Here is a 15,486-nt window from a genome sequence, read left to right as displayed (position 1 = left end):
CCTGTATATTGTTTGACCCTTTTCAAAGCAGGATGCAGTATTGCAGACTGCTTCTTTGTTCCGACATACCTGAGGTGGTGAAGCAAGATGTGGAGGGAGTACCAATACCCAAAAGTGTTGCCCAAAGGCAGATACAGAAAACAACAGCAGAGGGTGTGAAAAGGCTTAGATTGTATGATACCTCCTACTTGTGGATTACTTCTATTAGGCTTTACTAGTCAGATACATGTGCTCTTTCCCTGCTGTATCTTCAAAAATATCCAGTTTAACTGCTCGAGAATGACCAACTGCTGATCTCTGTTTGTTGCAAGTTGTCATGCGTCTATGCTTTAACTCATGAAGTGCAGATATGTCTGACACTCCAAAGAGCTGCATCATTGCAGAGCAACTCCATTAAACGTTAGAACAGTAGGCAGGTTGAAACTGACCTGAATTCAATCATTTGAGTAAGTGTCCTTTACTTCTTCCATTTTCCTTTGGTAAGAAAAGTTTGCATTGATTTTTGTTTACTGCTCTGTTCAAGTTGGCTTTTTATAACAACAGGGTTCACAAAGAAGAGTTGAAGTAACTGGTAGCAAAGCACTCCCGCTCCACATTATGATGTATTGACAATACAGTATTATTATGAAATGTCTATTCACTATCATTTTATTTTGTGTTTCCTTTACTCAAATATGTTAATCTACTGCATGTTAATTGCATTACATAACGTTCCCTATAGACTCATGTATGGATGCACGCTACAGTTTTAAGAATTGAAAATTAACAAGACCTATACGGTTTTAAATGGTTCATGTAGACTTTTGTATATTCTGAATCTAGCAAAATAAGCTAAATTTAGACATTATTTAAACAGGACAGTTTGACTGAGTGATGTGCAAATCACATATTTGATTTAATAAGCTCCAATTTGTATGATCAAACTATATTATTATTCTGAGGTTTTCTAAAGATGAAGTCTATAATTTATCAAATTAGGATACATGTGTGGGGAAGACAAATTTACACTTACATTACCAGTGTAATTATCCCATCACATATTGCAAATTTACCTCAATGTTGATTCTGTCCCTTATCACCCAACAACTATATTATTCAAGTTGCATAAGGCTGGAGTATAAAGGTTTTACATTATAAGGGAAACTATATTTTCTTTGAAAAAGTGATCCACAGACTATGCAAATGCAGGATTTATTAGCATAACTCATTAAGATGTTATTCATTGTACTATAATGATTGTTCGCTCCAAGTTTTCAGAATAAAGGGATGGTAGACAAAAGGATATTTTGTTAGCAATTTCATTTACAAATATTAGCATGTTCTCCTTAATAGTTTAACAATTATACCCTCCACATTCCAATATGATCAGAGTTATGTTATTACGTGTTAATGAAGCTGTGGTAGAGTTCATGCTATTAGTGACATTCCTCCCTTCATTCTGTGCTCTGCCCTGTTAAACAGACAAAGGATGCAGGTTGGATTCCTGAAGGGTTTCATTTCACTGCCTATAAATATCAGAGTTATTAAAAATGATCTTTTTCCCCCAATACAAATATCACATCCCAAATGGAAGGCCAATGGTTATTGCTTGGCTCTCTAGGAGTACGATGGCAACTTTAGATGATGTTCCACGTATATTTGCCTTGAATGTAATATTGCTTTGCACAGATTTAATCAAACAAAAGTAAATTGCATTGTATAGAAGTTTTCTGTTATCAAAAGAAAATCTTGCGCTCTATGAACACAAAATAAAGGAGCTTACATTCTTCTTAAAACTTTGAACTGTGTTGTTAATTTTGAAATAAAGTATTTTACGCAAAACATATGCTGGTGTTTCTTTCAAATTTCAAGTGTTATTTTTATTTACAGAACAGCATAGAAGATGTTTTCATTGGTAAATATTATTGATCATCTCATGGTAGCGTTAAATATCTAGCACAATAGGGTGAAGTCTCATGTCTCGGTTACAAAGATGCAGATTCAAGCTCGACATTGGCACTTTGAGATCGTAGACTAGGCTGACACTCCAATGCAGTGCTGGGGGAACTCTGGATTATTGAAGGTGTTATCTTTCAGATGAGAGATTAAACTGAGGTCCTGTTTGACTGTTTAGGTGGATGTTAAAAATATGCACACTTCACTTTACAGCTATTCCCCGTGATGTGTTTTTTGATGTTGTATGTGCAATATCAAATCCAAGCATTAGTACCATTTACTAAAAGTCAATCACCATTAATTATCATGCAAAACTGAGTTAAAATGAGAAGGTTTGGCTGGGTGTAAGAAATGTTAGCCAAATGAAAAACACTCAATTAATCAGCTTTAAACATTTTTAATTTCTGCTGGCCTCCTTGCAATTTATCGCTCGCCAATATTTTACTCCACTAATTTTCTCCCACCTGTTTCTCTCCTGAAGGAGTTGAAGCTTTGCTGAAGCAGTCTAAAAGCAATGGAAACCCACCTCATCTAGGTGGACATTCTTCATGCGGAAACCTTGACCGTGAGCGCTGGCAGGCTATTCAGCCTCGCAGTCAAATGCAATCTATCCTCAGCTGCCATCTACACAATGACTCCTTCTACAAGTATTTGTAGTCAAGCACATTCTTAGGATATACACATTGCACACATAAATGAAGTACTAATATGGATCCTGAAAATTAAATGAGCAGATGTGAATGAACTGGTGAAATGTGTCATGAAAATGCTCTAAATGTATCCAATATTTTGCATATTTTTGTTGTTATTAAAAACAAAGAAAAAGCTATGACATTTCAGGAGACATTTTGATAAGTTTGGGATCATTTTTATAATCCTTCCTCATCCTCGTGAGTTCTAATTGCCCAAATACCATGTCATTGAACCAGTTCACCTTGTTCCAATACTCCACTAGATGGCAGAGGAAAGCAGCTAAGTCACAACCTTTTGAGCTTCTCTTACACAGGGAGTGGAATAACATTTGAGGGAATAAAGAAACTTGTTAAATTCCCAATATCGCCTGCTGGTAAGCACTGAACTCCCCCTCCCCAAGACACTTTAATTTAAAGTCATTCTCGTCACTGGGATCTAACTATGCGGGGGTTCCAACACTAGAGAAATCACTTGGCATATCCGTACATTCAGTGGAAATGTATTTGTGAAATCCATTTTATGCTGAAGGATGTGCTATTAAGTCTTGTTAAAAGTTATAGACATTTATTGTGGTTTTCAGATTCCCAATGTATAATTTTATTGGTTGGAACAGTGACAGCAAATTTTAGACCAATTCTGACAGTGTATCTAGTAATATGTCCAAGATATCGCAAGGCGATTAATAACAACAACAAAATTATATTTGTATAGCGCCTTTCATGTCGGGGAACGTCCCAAGTTCACTGGCATTCTATGTTTCGGGCTCGAGGCCCGCCCGCCAATGGTGGGGCGGATGAGGCGGGGATCGTGAAGCAGGCTGGAACCCGCTGAATGGTGGGAGCGGCCAGGTTGATAGGGGGTTAGGTGGTCGCAGAGGTAGGGGGGAACAAGACCATGGAGGGCCTTGAAGGCGAGGACCAGGATCTTGAACTGTATCCTCTGTGTGATTAAAAGTGAACACAGGTGTTCCAGAAATCAAAATCTTCAGGTTCAAAAAGAAATCGCACAACTGAATTCTATAAATGTGTAAGCACTGAGCCAAATTTTAACAAAGTGCCAATTTAAAATCGAATAAACATCATTCTTGGTGCTTCTAACAGGTGCTCAGCATGTTATTCTCCTTGTATTAAGACTGACTTGAATTCTACTCAGGCTCAGTTCTGACGAAGGGTCGTGGACCCGAAACATTGACTCACTTTCCTTTCTCCATAGATGCTGCCTGACCTGATGAGTGTTCCTAGCGACTTCTGTTTTTGTTTTAGATTTACAGTATCTGCAGTATTTTTCTTTTTCTTTCAGTATCTCTTGTGTTCCTCTGTTCTGAGTTGATTTTCACAGTTCTCCTTTGTACAATACTTCACTTCAAAGTTCTCACAGTTCACATTTTCATCTATATGTCTCATGTTTCACTTTGTCCATTTCTATCATATCTTTTCCTTTGCTTGAAATATCTTCAGTGAAAACACTGTTTTGAGGATACATTTGAAGTAAATTTTCAGAGTTTCAGTCCGCAGAAGGTTCTTGGAGAAGCGGAGAAGCATGGATATATATGGATCCATATTAGGATCCATATAGATTTCTTTGCCTTTGTTATTGCTTGGAAAAGACACTGGACTTTAGTTCAATTTATTAGCCTGCATAAAAGTGTTTTGTGACACTTCTCCTGGACGTGTTAATTGTTTAGCTTTGTTAACTCTGGTCTCTCTCATTTTAAAAACAATGTGCTAGCTTTTGTTTCAATGTTTCTGTGATTGATAGGTTTATTGTGTGTTTTTGTTAAAAATAATCCTTGCATTTGATATAGCGCTTTTTACGTCTTCTAGACGTCTCAAAGCGCTTCACAGAATATGCTGTAAAGTTAATTGACATTATATTTGTGAGCGAAACGCGGCAGCCAATTGTGCACAGCAGTGTCCCACAAACAGTCGTGGATTGAAAATGACCAATTTATATTGTTATTATCAGGCTTCCTTTATCCTGAACAATATCAACAAAGTATTCAACATTGATAAGGAAACAAATTGAGCATGATGAGCTTTATTATTAATTCACAATTTAGCTTCTGCTACAGCTTTCCTATCATCTGCAGTATTGGTGGGTGTTTGTGAAGGTACAGCTCTGAGTGACTTGTTATTCCCCTTGGTGGCGCTCATGTTATTTGTATGGCAAAATGTGGAGTGAATTCAGCTGCTTCGTAGACAGATTTTGTCCCTTTCCCAGGAGTTGTGAACTGGAAGATTAATATTTAATGACAAGCATTTAAATTAGTGTGTAACCTCATTTGCACCACTCTGTCGACACTTTTGTTAGTAGGTAAATGGCCAATGTAATTACCATAAGGTCTTACTTCGATTATTTTTACTTGTATCAGCACATGTGGTGGATAGTACAGACTTAGGTGCTGACATGTTTTGGCAGTGGATTGTATGATATTCCTTGGTCTCTTATTGGCTGGATCAGTACACGTCTCATTTGCCAATCCTGTGCGTTACCGCAATAAGGCCAGTCTTGAGGCCAACAGAACGTAATATGACAAAATACATCACTTACAATGGAAATCCCATGTGATGCAAGCTTTAGAAAAGAGCAATAAGGATGATTCAAACCATTCAAGCTCTAAGTTATGAGGATAGTCTGGCAGGCAGGGCTGATCTTGCTCACCTTAGAGAGAAAAAGAAATACAAGATGGTGTGATACAGGTTATTTAAAATGATTTGAGGTACAGATAGAGAGAAGCAGGTTATTCAGCAGTTCTTGAGAAGGCAAAGGTTTAAAGTGATGAAACCTGGGATTGGACGGGAGATGAGTGCTGAGGAAATTACAACTCATCACATACTTCAGAAAGACTGAAGGGTGCTCACATCAGGAGTTAACTGTTAAGCTCATCTTGAGCTAGGGAGGAGCAGAAATCAGCCAAGGTGCCAACCACTGATTGCTCCCCACGCTCCCCTGTCCAGTATTCTGGATTTTGTAATTACAATAAGATCTAACTCTTCCCCATAAAATGTCCAAACTTTTTTTAATAAATATTTTTCCGCTTAACAAATATAAATCATTTTTATGCAGAGGGGAACAACTCTTTTCTGGCCTGTATTATTTCTGATATGACACACGACAATGGCGGAAAAAATGGCTAAAGGTTTTAAAAGCTCTGAGCTTTGCCTTGAAGCTGGCATGAAAGTCTCCTTGCAAGGCCTTGGTGCCGGGTTGTTTTCTGGTCCCTTTGAAGGGAGGAAGTTGCAAGGCTGTTGTAAGGCTAGTTTTGTACCATCACCAAGTGATTCATTCCAGCAGGACAGCACGTGAATGACTGTGACTAACCCTCTATATTTCTCTCTGTCTTTCAGAGAAAGATTTGTGTGAAATGCTTTGATTTTTATATTGTTTTTTTAAAAAACTGCATCATAAACCTCCTCTTGTCTATCAACGTGAATAGAGCAACTGCAGGCAATTTTTCTATCAGAAAACATTTGCTAGACAGGCCTTATCAGCCCGAGGCAATGAAGCACTGACAGATACCCTGCTACTTTCTGTGCTGAATAAGGGTCTGGGGCAAAAGTACATCTTTCATACTTTCAAATAATTTTTTTCCTGAAGCTGACGTTCAATTTTTTTTTACATTTCACAGAAGAATTTCATAATGTGATGAGCTCCTAAAATAAATCAAAACACAAATGGGGGGTTGCTTTGAAGATACGTTGCCAGAGATGAAAATAATAAAACTGAGTGCCATTTTATGTTCAGGATTTAATAAAGCATAGTTGCCTGGTGCGTGCACCCGCTGATCTGGTTCTACACTAGGTGCGTGATCCAGAGAACTGAATGAAGAGGAGAGCAAGTGATTGTCTTAAAATGATGATCAGCATCAGTTGGAAGAGCAATATATGGGAATCAAAGCTTACTCAGGAAGTGATATTATCCAACAACTGATCCACAGCTAACTTGGACATTGTAAGAGAGGACAACTAACAACAACAACAACTTGAATTTATATAGGGCCCTCCACACTGGACGGCGTCTCAGAGCGCTTCACAGTAACGGATCCTGGGGCCGAACCAGGGGGAGGGGGAGGAACAACAACAACAACAACAAAATTACATTTATAGAGTGCCTTTTACGTCGGGAGGACGTTCCAAAGTGCTGAACAGTCAGATGTCGATGCCTAAGCATGGGGGAGGGGGGTGTAGGGGTGAGGGAAGGCAGAGAGGTGGGAGGGAGACCAAAGGCATGGTTGAAGAGAAGGGTCTTGAGATCGCCCTTGAAAGATGCGAGGGAGGAAGTGAGGCGAATGGACTGTGGGATGGAGTTCCAGAGTGTGGGGGCAAAGAGGCTGAAAGCCCGGCCACCGATGGTAAGGTGGGTTGGGCGGGAGACGTGGAACAGGCCGGAGCCTGATGAGCGAAGCGAGCGGGCAGGTTGGTAAGGAGTCAGCAGATCAGAGAGATAGGAGGGAGCAAGGCCATGGATGACCTTAAAGGTGAGGACGAGGATCGAGTATCTGGGGGATGGGGAGCCAGTGGAGTTGGGAGGAAGGTAACCGAAGGCGCGGTCGAAGAGAAAGGTCTTCAGCAGGGACCTGAAAATAGGAAGAGAGGGAGCGAGGTGAAGGGAGTGAGGAAGGGAATTCTAGAGCCTTGGGGCATAGTGGAGTGGAGGACTCGGGGGACGAGGAGGAGGCCAGACCCGGAGGAACAAAGGCAATGCGTACTGTTTTGAGAAGAGAGGAGGTCAGAGAGTTAGGGGGGTGCAGAGGAGTGCAGGGATTTGAATACAAGGGAAGGATCTTGAATTCGATCTTCTCTGGGATAGGCAGCCAGTGCAGTCTGGCAAGGACTGGGGTGATCGGGGAGCGGAATTTGGTGCGGGTGAGAATGCGGGTGGCAGTTTTGAATGATCTGGATTTTATGGATGGTAGTGGAGGGGAGACCGGCGAGGAGGGCGTTAGAATAGTCTAGCCGAGAGGTGACAAAGGCATGGACTAGGGTTTCAGCGGCTTTTGGAGAGAGGTTTTGGTGGAGATGGGCGATGCGTCGGAGGTGGAAGAAGGCGAGGCTGTTGAGGGATCGGATGTGGGGGAGGAAGGATAATTGGGGGTCGAAGCTGACACCTAGGTTGCGTATGGGAGGTCGGGTAGGTGGAGGAGGTGAGAGCCGTGAGATTTTAGACATTGACGAGAACCAAAGAGTATGGCTTCCGTCTTGTCAACGTTCAGCTGAAGGAAATTTGCACTCATCCAGCCCTGAGGTCTGACAGGCAGGCTGACAGAACATCAGGGGACTGGGGGTCACAAAGAGAGGTGGAAAGATAGAGTTGGGTGTCGTCTGCATACATGTGGAAATGTACCCCATGTCTGCGGATGACATCTCTAAGAGGGAGCATGTAGATCAGAAAGAGGAGGGGGCCAAGGATGGATCCTTGGGGTATCCCGCAGGTGACCGGGTGAGAGCGGGAGGAGAAGCCGTTTATGCAGATGTACTGCTGGCGGTTTGTGAGGTAGGACTCGAACCAGGGGAGTGTGGTCCCACTGAGGTGGATGACGGAGGAAACGCGGTGGAGGAGGATGGCGTGATCAACTGTGTCGAACGCCGTGGAGAAGTCCAGGAGGAGAAGGAGGCAGAGGGAGCCCTGGTCACAGATAGAGAGGATGTCGTTTGTGACTTTCACAAGCGCTGTCTCTGTCCTATGGCCACATGTTCTAACCTGCATGTTCATCACTTAAACAAATAAAATTTTGAATCCACTCTCTTTGTGGCAAGGTTAAGATGACTCCAAACATTATCAATCTGGGGATATTCCAAGATGGGCAGCAATTGTCCTTGAGAGAAGTGAGGCCACTCTTACTGGGGTGGTTGCGCTGCCATGTAGTGTTCATGTCATGTTGAACACTATCAATTGTCATAATTAAACACTTTAAAAGGTCATAGATTTCACCCCCATATTCCTAACACAGGAACATCAGCTATACCACATCATTTACCACAAACTAATTTTCTCCCATTCCGATTCATATTAAGTCTGCATGTATTAACTTCATTAACAATGAATTGCAACTAATTGCAACTTGCCAGTCAGTGATTTGTATTTACATCTAAACATACATCAAGTAAAACCAATACCTTCTAAAACTATTTACTGATTGTTTTGGAAGATTTCAACAACACCAACAACAATTGCATGTCAGTATTCTAGGGGTATTTTTTTAGAATCAAATGTCACTTCCAAGCACAGTTCTACATTTCCCGCAGGAAGCAATGTGATGGGATTTTTCTAGCCTAACTAGTAAAAAAAGAAAGACACGTTATCATCCTGGATGATGAGTTCTCGCAATTCCTGGTACCAATGGCTTTATTCAGTTAGATACCAAAGCAAAGCCCAGCTATAATAGCGAGGGATCTGCCAGCTTATCCCGAATATAGAACGAGATCCTTTGCTGTAATGTATTACTTTGGAACAGGCCAAATCCAGTGAAACTGAAAAAGTGAAGACTACCAGTCATCAAACATCCAAGTGCCAGCTTATATTCATTTCCAGGGTAATTCATTATTTTTTGTCACAATTATTCAGTCAAAGGAGGACATCACTGCCCTGAACTTTATATTAATGTCTGTCTTACTTTTTCACTAAAAGCTGAAGAGTACATAGTATACCAAATTATATTTTGGCTCTGAACATTATAGTTTTAATACATACATTCAATGCCGTTCTTTATTAGGTTGTAGCATCTCAAAGCCCTTTATACATGGGATTACATGTACTTTTAAGCTTTATTGCATAGGTAAATAGCAACAGCTAATGTAGGCCAGCAACATCCAACAAGCAACCATGAGCATCTCATCTGGGTTTGAGTCAATGTGGATGAGAGAGGAATAGTGGCTGGAACATGTTCTGATATGGACCTAGTGTGATGCAAGGCCGAAATTTTCTGAACAGAAAATTGATGGCTCTTCTGCTAATCAGAATTCGAGGTAAAGGAAAAATAATACTGTTTCACATTGGGTATAGATGTAAAGAAAATGCAGTCAGTTTAGCAGCTAGATCCAGTCCTCAGATTTGTACAGTACTTAAGGAATCAGTGGACATCATGTAATGTTGTTTTGACCTCCTACAACAGAAGGTTATGGTATCTAATTGACTGTGCCTTTTCTGTCATAACATACCCTTTAAATTTCTGGATGGTTTGGAGTGGAGAAATCACTTGATGCAGGGTTAATCTGGTGCTGATTAAATTTTGAACAAAATAGAAGCATTATTTAAGGAGAAAGAGCTGTCTTTTGAAGTGCGCCCCAGTAACAGTAATTGGATATTGATCTAACTGTTTTGGATCAACAGTGGAATGGAATGTGAAATGTAGTTCCTCTTGAGTGCTGTGTTGCTGAATGACTGTGCATGTGCTGTTAGGCTCAGAGAAGTCAGGTACAAAACTGTCTGCTTATTAGCTGTAAACTCTCGTAACACTTTGTTTATATTTCTAAACCAGTTACCATTAACTCTGATTGATTCCTTCCAGCCTTCTTGCATGACATTCATATTTAATGACATTCTCGTTGCCCAGGTGGGTAATTATTTTTAAAGAAACATGTATTTTTGTAGCTCCTTAAGACATTTCTACCAGTTTTGTGACAATCACAACAGTTGTTCTTATGCCAAGCACACAAATTCTTGCTGGACCTCAGTAATGGGAATGAGTGAAGTGATCACCATCTCCACCATTGTCAGCTGGTAGATAGATCACCGTTAAGACACAACAAAACTAGATCATTTTAAGAGATCAAGTAAATAAAAAAATACTTGTGTTGGCGGGCAGGATCAATGTTTTGAAATCAAACTATTTTTCTTTAGATATGGTGGTTGAACTGAGTTCCATTCATTTGAACGGGACTTGCTTTCCAGGCAGATTAGGAGAACTTGTTAATTTAATAGTCTGGGGAACAACACCTGCCTTGCTGATGCACTCAAATGAATTCCTATTCCCATGTTCCTCTTATTTTCTATTTTGGTCAAAGCAAAAATTACAAGGTATATATTCCACACAAAGAGGCAAGTTAATTTACAAGAAGTTATCTATGAAGAAATCTTGCTCAATAGCTGTTCTAATCCATACCTCAGATTGAAATATTTTCCATCAGCTAGACACTGCCAGCATCCTAGTATCATACATACATAGCTTTACAATATTGTCACATTTCTGGTTGCTTTCAGAGCTTGTACCGAGCTATTTATTTTCTCCCTCAGCCTTACTAGGCCAGTTTGAGTTGGTGGAGTGGAGGGAGTGGTTGGAGGAGTAGGGTTGCAAAAGATAACAGAGGTATGGTGGGCAGGGCTGTGGCATTTGACGGTAAAGATAAGGATCTTAAAGTTGATCCATTGGGGGACAGGGAGCCAGGAGTAGAAGTGGGACAGGGATAGGTGTGATGGTGTTGCAAAACCTTGCACAGAGAGGATACAGAGGACATAGATATATAGACATAGAAACAGGAGTAAGCTATTCAGCCCCTCGAGCCTGTTCCGCCAGTTTATAGATCATGGCCTCAAGTCCAGTTACCTGCCCTTGCCCCATATCCCTTAATACCCTGACCTAACAAATATTTATCCATTAAATATTAATAGGACAAGGAAACAATTCTTCTAACCTCCCTTTTTCTTCTTGTATCTCTCAAATGATGCCCTCTTGTTACTGACTCACAAATCAATAGAAACTCTGGGGTAAAATTTGTACAGTTCCTTATCCCATCCTTGTGCTAATTAACACTAGGACTGGGTCAAGGAACACCACAAATCTTGCCACTGCATTTGTGCTACACACGATGCAGACATCCATAATCTATATGTTTTGTGTATTGTTTGTTTCTAGACTCATCCATGTTAAATTTTGGAATAATGCATCTCTTTCTGAAGTAATCTAAAACCTTAGTGGAATAATTGATTAAAACCTCAGTGGAACAATCACCACAATGAACTGGAAGTTTCAAACGGAATATTTAATAGCGGCATAGTCACGCAGAGTGAATCAATCACTGTATGCCTCTCGTTGTCTGAGATCTCTAAAATTTTCAGGTCTGAAGACTTGCAGTCGTATTTGCGGAATGGTCACTCAGAAACACAAAGCAATGAGACGATCGGCTGCCCTGCCGTCTAACCATGATCAGTAATAATGATCTGTCATAAAAATTCAGCATATACAAGAGCAGGATGGCAGGCCCTCCGGCTTCCTTCCTTTCATGAATTAAAAAATCATCAGTAAGCCTGCAGGCAAGAAAACACATTGAGTCTAAATATTTTAAATTGAGTGCTTAAAAAGAAGACAGTGGGCTGGCAACATTGTACAGCAGAAATATTTCAATATGGATATTAATTCACTAGTCACATCTGACATGGAAATTCCTCTTATCTAGTGTTTCCAACTCCCCCCCGCCCACCCCCCCCCACCCCCGCCACCCAATCGATATCCTGCTTGATGGATTTTTTTTTAAAAAGATTAAAGCTGTTTGCATTTAAAGACTCATGTTTTGCAAATAAGTTCATCCAAATGAATTTTTTTGAAAAAAAAACTACAGTGCCAAGGAGCGTGAAGGCCACTTACACTGACACAAAAGAATCTTCAGTGGAATCATGAACTCTAGAGGGGAACACAATCCGAAGGCAGCTGCAGGAATGTGTTTGCGTTACCCAATCACTAATGACTTTAGTGAAGTATATAATTTCTATGGTTGGCGATCAAGATACCGATTATATGACATGATAATGCAGGCGCTATATCAAATGCAAGGATTATTTTTATAATTATTATTACTGCAGAAGAATGAAGCAAATTTAAGAGGATTTCAAATGCTTTTCGTATTCACATACCCTGCAGAGTTTCAACATATCCTCTCAAATGTTCGGAGTTGACATGCCATAATTTCTATATTTGTGCGCTTAAAAATTATTTTTTAAAATCTTCACACCAGAATAGATTACTCAGCACTGACCTCTACTCGTTCCCTCAGACTCGTTGGCTGCTGTATTACCTCTTATTCGGAGAATGTCATTGTTTTGAAGTCTAAGTTGTCGTTTCAGAGTAGAAGGTGTACATTGATGCCACGTTTGGTACCACGTAATGTTCCTGTCTGTAATTTAATATGTGCCATGTACGAAACAGAAGCATTCATTTGATTTGATTTTGATTTGTTCGCACCATGAAGATGGAACGTGGTGAACCTGTCCGTATTACACGTATTATCATGATTGTTCCAGTGTGGTATGTGACCTGCCTGTATTGCGTGAGAAACTGCCTTCTTGTGTCTGTGTAAAATTGCTTTTATCTGATCCAGCTGTGTCCAGCACATGATCCAAATACAGCAACAATAAAACACAGGATCAGGTTCAGGGTCAGCTCAGCATCAGAACTCTATATTAGGGTTCAATTTTGAAGAATGTATTTTCTTCCCTGATTGAGGTCCTACCTTGTAATATTCCTAGAAGAAAGAATAGATGGTCAGGATTTATGCTGCTCTAACCTAATTGGCATACATTGCTTGGGAGCATCGCTAATAACCTTGTCTCCAATCTTACCCAATTTCGCAGGGCTGAAAAATTAACCTGAATTTATGTATTTTTTACAATTCTGAACCAGATTCTATGATCCTATTTTAAATTATAGGACAAACTGGTCTTACAAAGCTTGGAACCCGAGATCAAAATAATCCATCTGTGGACTAGGCATACCTGTCACACAATCTGCCTCATTCTTAAACTATTCAGAAAATAGTACACATTTAATTTAAAGAATGCCAGGGTATTTATATGAAAATTAACACTGGTATATTAAAATGTAAAGATTATTATTAAATACCAAAATCTTTTTGTGCTTCTTGTGACTGCTGGAAGCCCAAGGTAGTATCTGTTTGTTAATTCATTGCAGCGATGGGATTCTTTCCAAACTAGCTTTTTGAAGAAAATAAAAAATATAATATAACTGCCTCACATCAGAACAATATAATCCGCCTGATCTTCATTCCTCTGGACTAGCATTGTCAAACCACGAGAATCTTGACAAACCAGACAGAAGTTCTAAATTACTTTTTCAGCCGGAATGATAAAGTAACATCCTTGAAATGTTATAAAAATCTCTCATGACGACTGGTGCTGAAGCTCAGGAAACAATCACAGTTGAAGTATATTCTTCCCAACAGACTGAACAGGAACCATAAAGCCTATGTTTGTGGTATGTTGATGAAGTAAATTATGTTGCTTCTGATTCATGCACAGAGAGCTCTGGTTTGAAAAGAAAAGCAATTCCAGGTTAAATGGAATCCTCACCCCCAACACAGAGAAGCAACATCATGTTCCCCTGAATGAACTAAAAGGGATAAGCATTGCTGTACTGAAGGATTTCAATGCAGGACTTCTCACAAGATCACAAGATTGGGTTTGGATAAAGGAGACCCATCAGTCCATTTGATATCATCTTTGCAGAATACCCACCCTAAAATCACCGCATCACAGCATTGAGCTTTTAAATGAGTCCCAAGTGTCCTGGCTTGACAACCATTTAGGTTATCTGTTCAGTTGTTAACTACCCTCCAAGGACCTCCTAATATTTGTTCTGAAATTGCCTTTTGCAACTCTAAACTTATGTCCTCTTGTTCTGTATTTCAGTGCATCAAAAATATATTTTGAGTTCATTCTGAATATGATACAGAAATAGTTTAGCAAGTCCAAATGCATAAACTTATGTACAGTAGGAGAGGGAATATACTAAGGGCCAAATAAATACAGTGCATGTAAATCCTGTCTGTTTATCCTTTGAGGTTGTTAGCAGTTCGAGTTGACTAGTGGATGAAAGGCTGGAGATTAAAGGAAATCAACAAGTCAATGCTCGTACTGGAGTATAGAGAAACTGCGTAGGTAGCTTCCAGACTGAGCTTGGCCTCACTCTCACTCTGGTTTGCTGGAGGAATCCTTCTCCCTGGATTTCCTTCTAAAAACCAGCAAAGTCAAAATCATTCAGAGAATCCCACCAGGTACTTGCTCAGTGAAGACCACACTTCTTTGGAAGAGATCTAACTAATGTGCTCCAACAAGATTGTCAAATAGTTCCTGAGATATCACTGTGGTGACCTACATCTTTGTGAAAGGGTAGATAGCAATATTCTTTTGTTGGGGGATTTTAAAAAATCCATGTGAAGTAGATAGCTCTTGGCTAGAGATCGGTGATTCATTAATAAATAGATAGTGCACTACAAAAGAGTTGGTTTGAAATACGTTTGAGGTGTTCTAAATTGGGCACTACTTTCAGTTTTTCGATATAAATTTTAAATGTCATCTGCGTTCTTTGACAGATTTTGCCTGTGCCATGATAAGGTTGTAGCATTTTAGAGAATCTATAATTGTTGAATTAAGCTGGTATTTTGTAAAACAAAAATACTCAAACCGGAAAAAAATCATTGAAAGAAATCTCAAATATCAGTTTGACTGGCGTAACATTCACATTTCCATTGACGTCTCTAAGAATGTCATCATAAATAGTCTGGCTCAGAATTTTATTTTTAATTACCTCCTTACATCCTTACCTCCTTACACAACATGACACCATCTGCTGTGTGCAAGCGTGAGAATGAATAGTGTTCAGGAAGGAAGCAATTGCTTCTTGTGACATATTTCTAGATTTTTAAAAAAATGTCCAGATAGAACACAGAAGTATCATATGTGATCTTTTCTCTCTCTTAAGAAGCACTGTGTAAAAATAGCTGGGAGATTATTAGTTGCACTAGCTGGGTGGTTTCTCTTCATGCGGAAGTCTAAATAATGAGGCGTATTGTGTGACTGGTATAAGCCATGTGTAAATGTTCAGCTCCAATATGCAATTAGAAACCATGC

The sequence above is a fragment of the Callorhinchus milii genome, unplaced genomic scaffold (genome assembly GCF_018977255.1).
Source record: "Callorhinchus milii isolate IMCB2004 unplaced genomic scaffold, IMCB_Cmil_1.0 Scaffold5, whole genome shotgun sequence".
In the NCBI taxonomy this organism is placed as follows: domain Eukaryota; kingdom Metazoa; phylum Chordata; class Chondrichthyes; order Chimaeriformes; family Callorhinchidae; genus Callorhinchus; species Callorhinchus milii.
The sequence above is the reverse complement of the archived record's forward strand: the minus strand, read 5'-3'. Positions refer to the sequence as shown.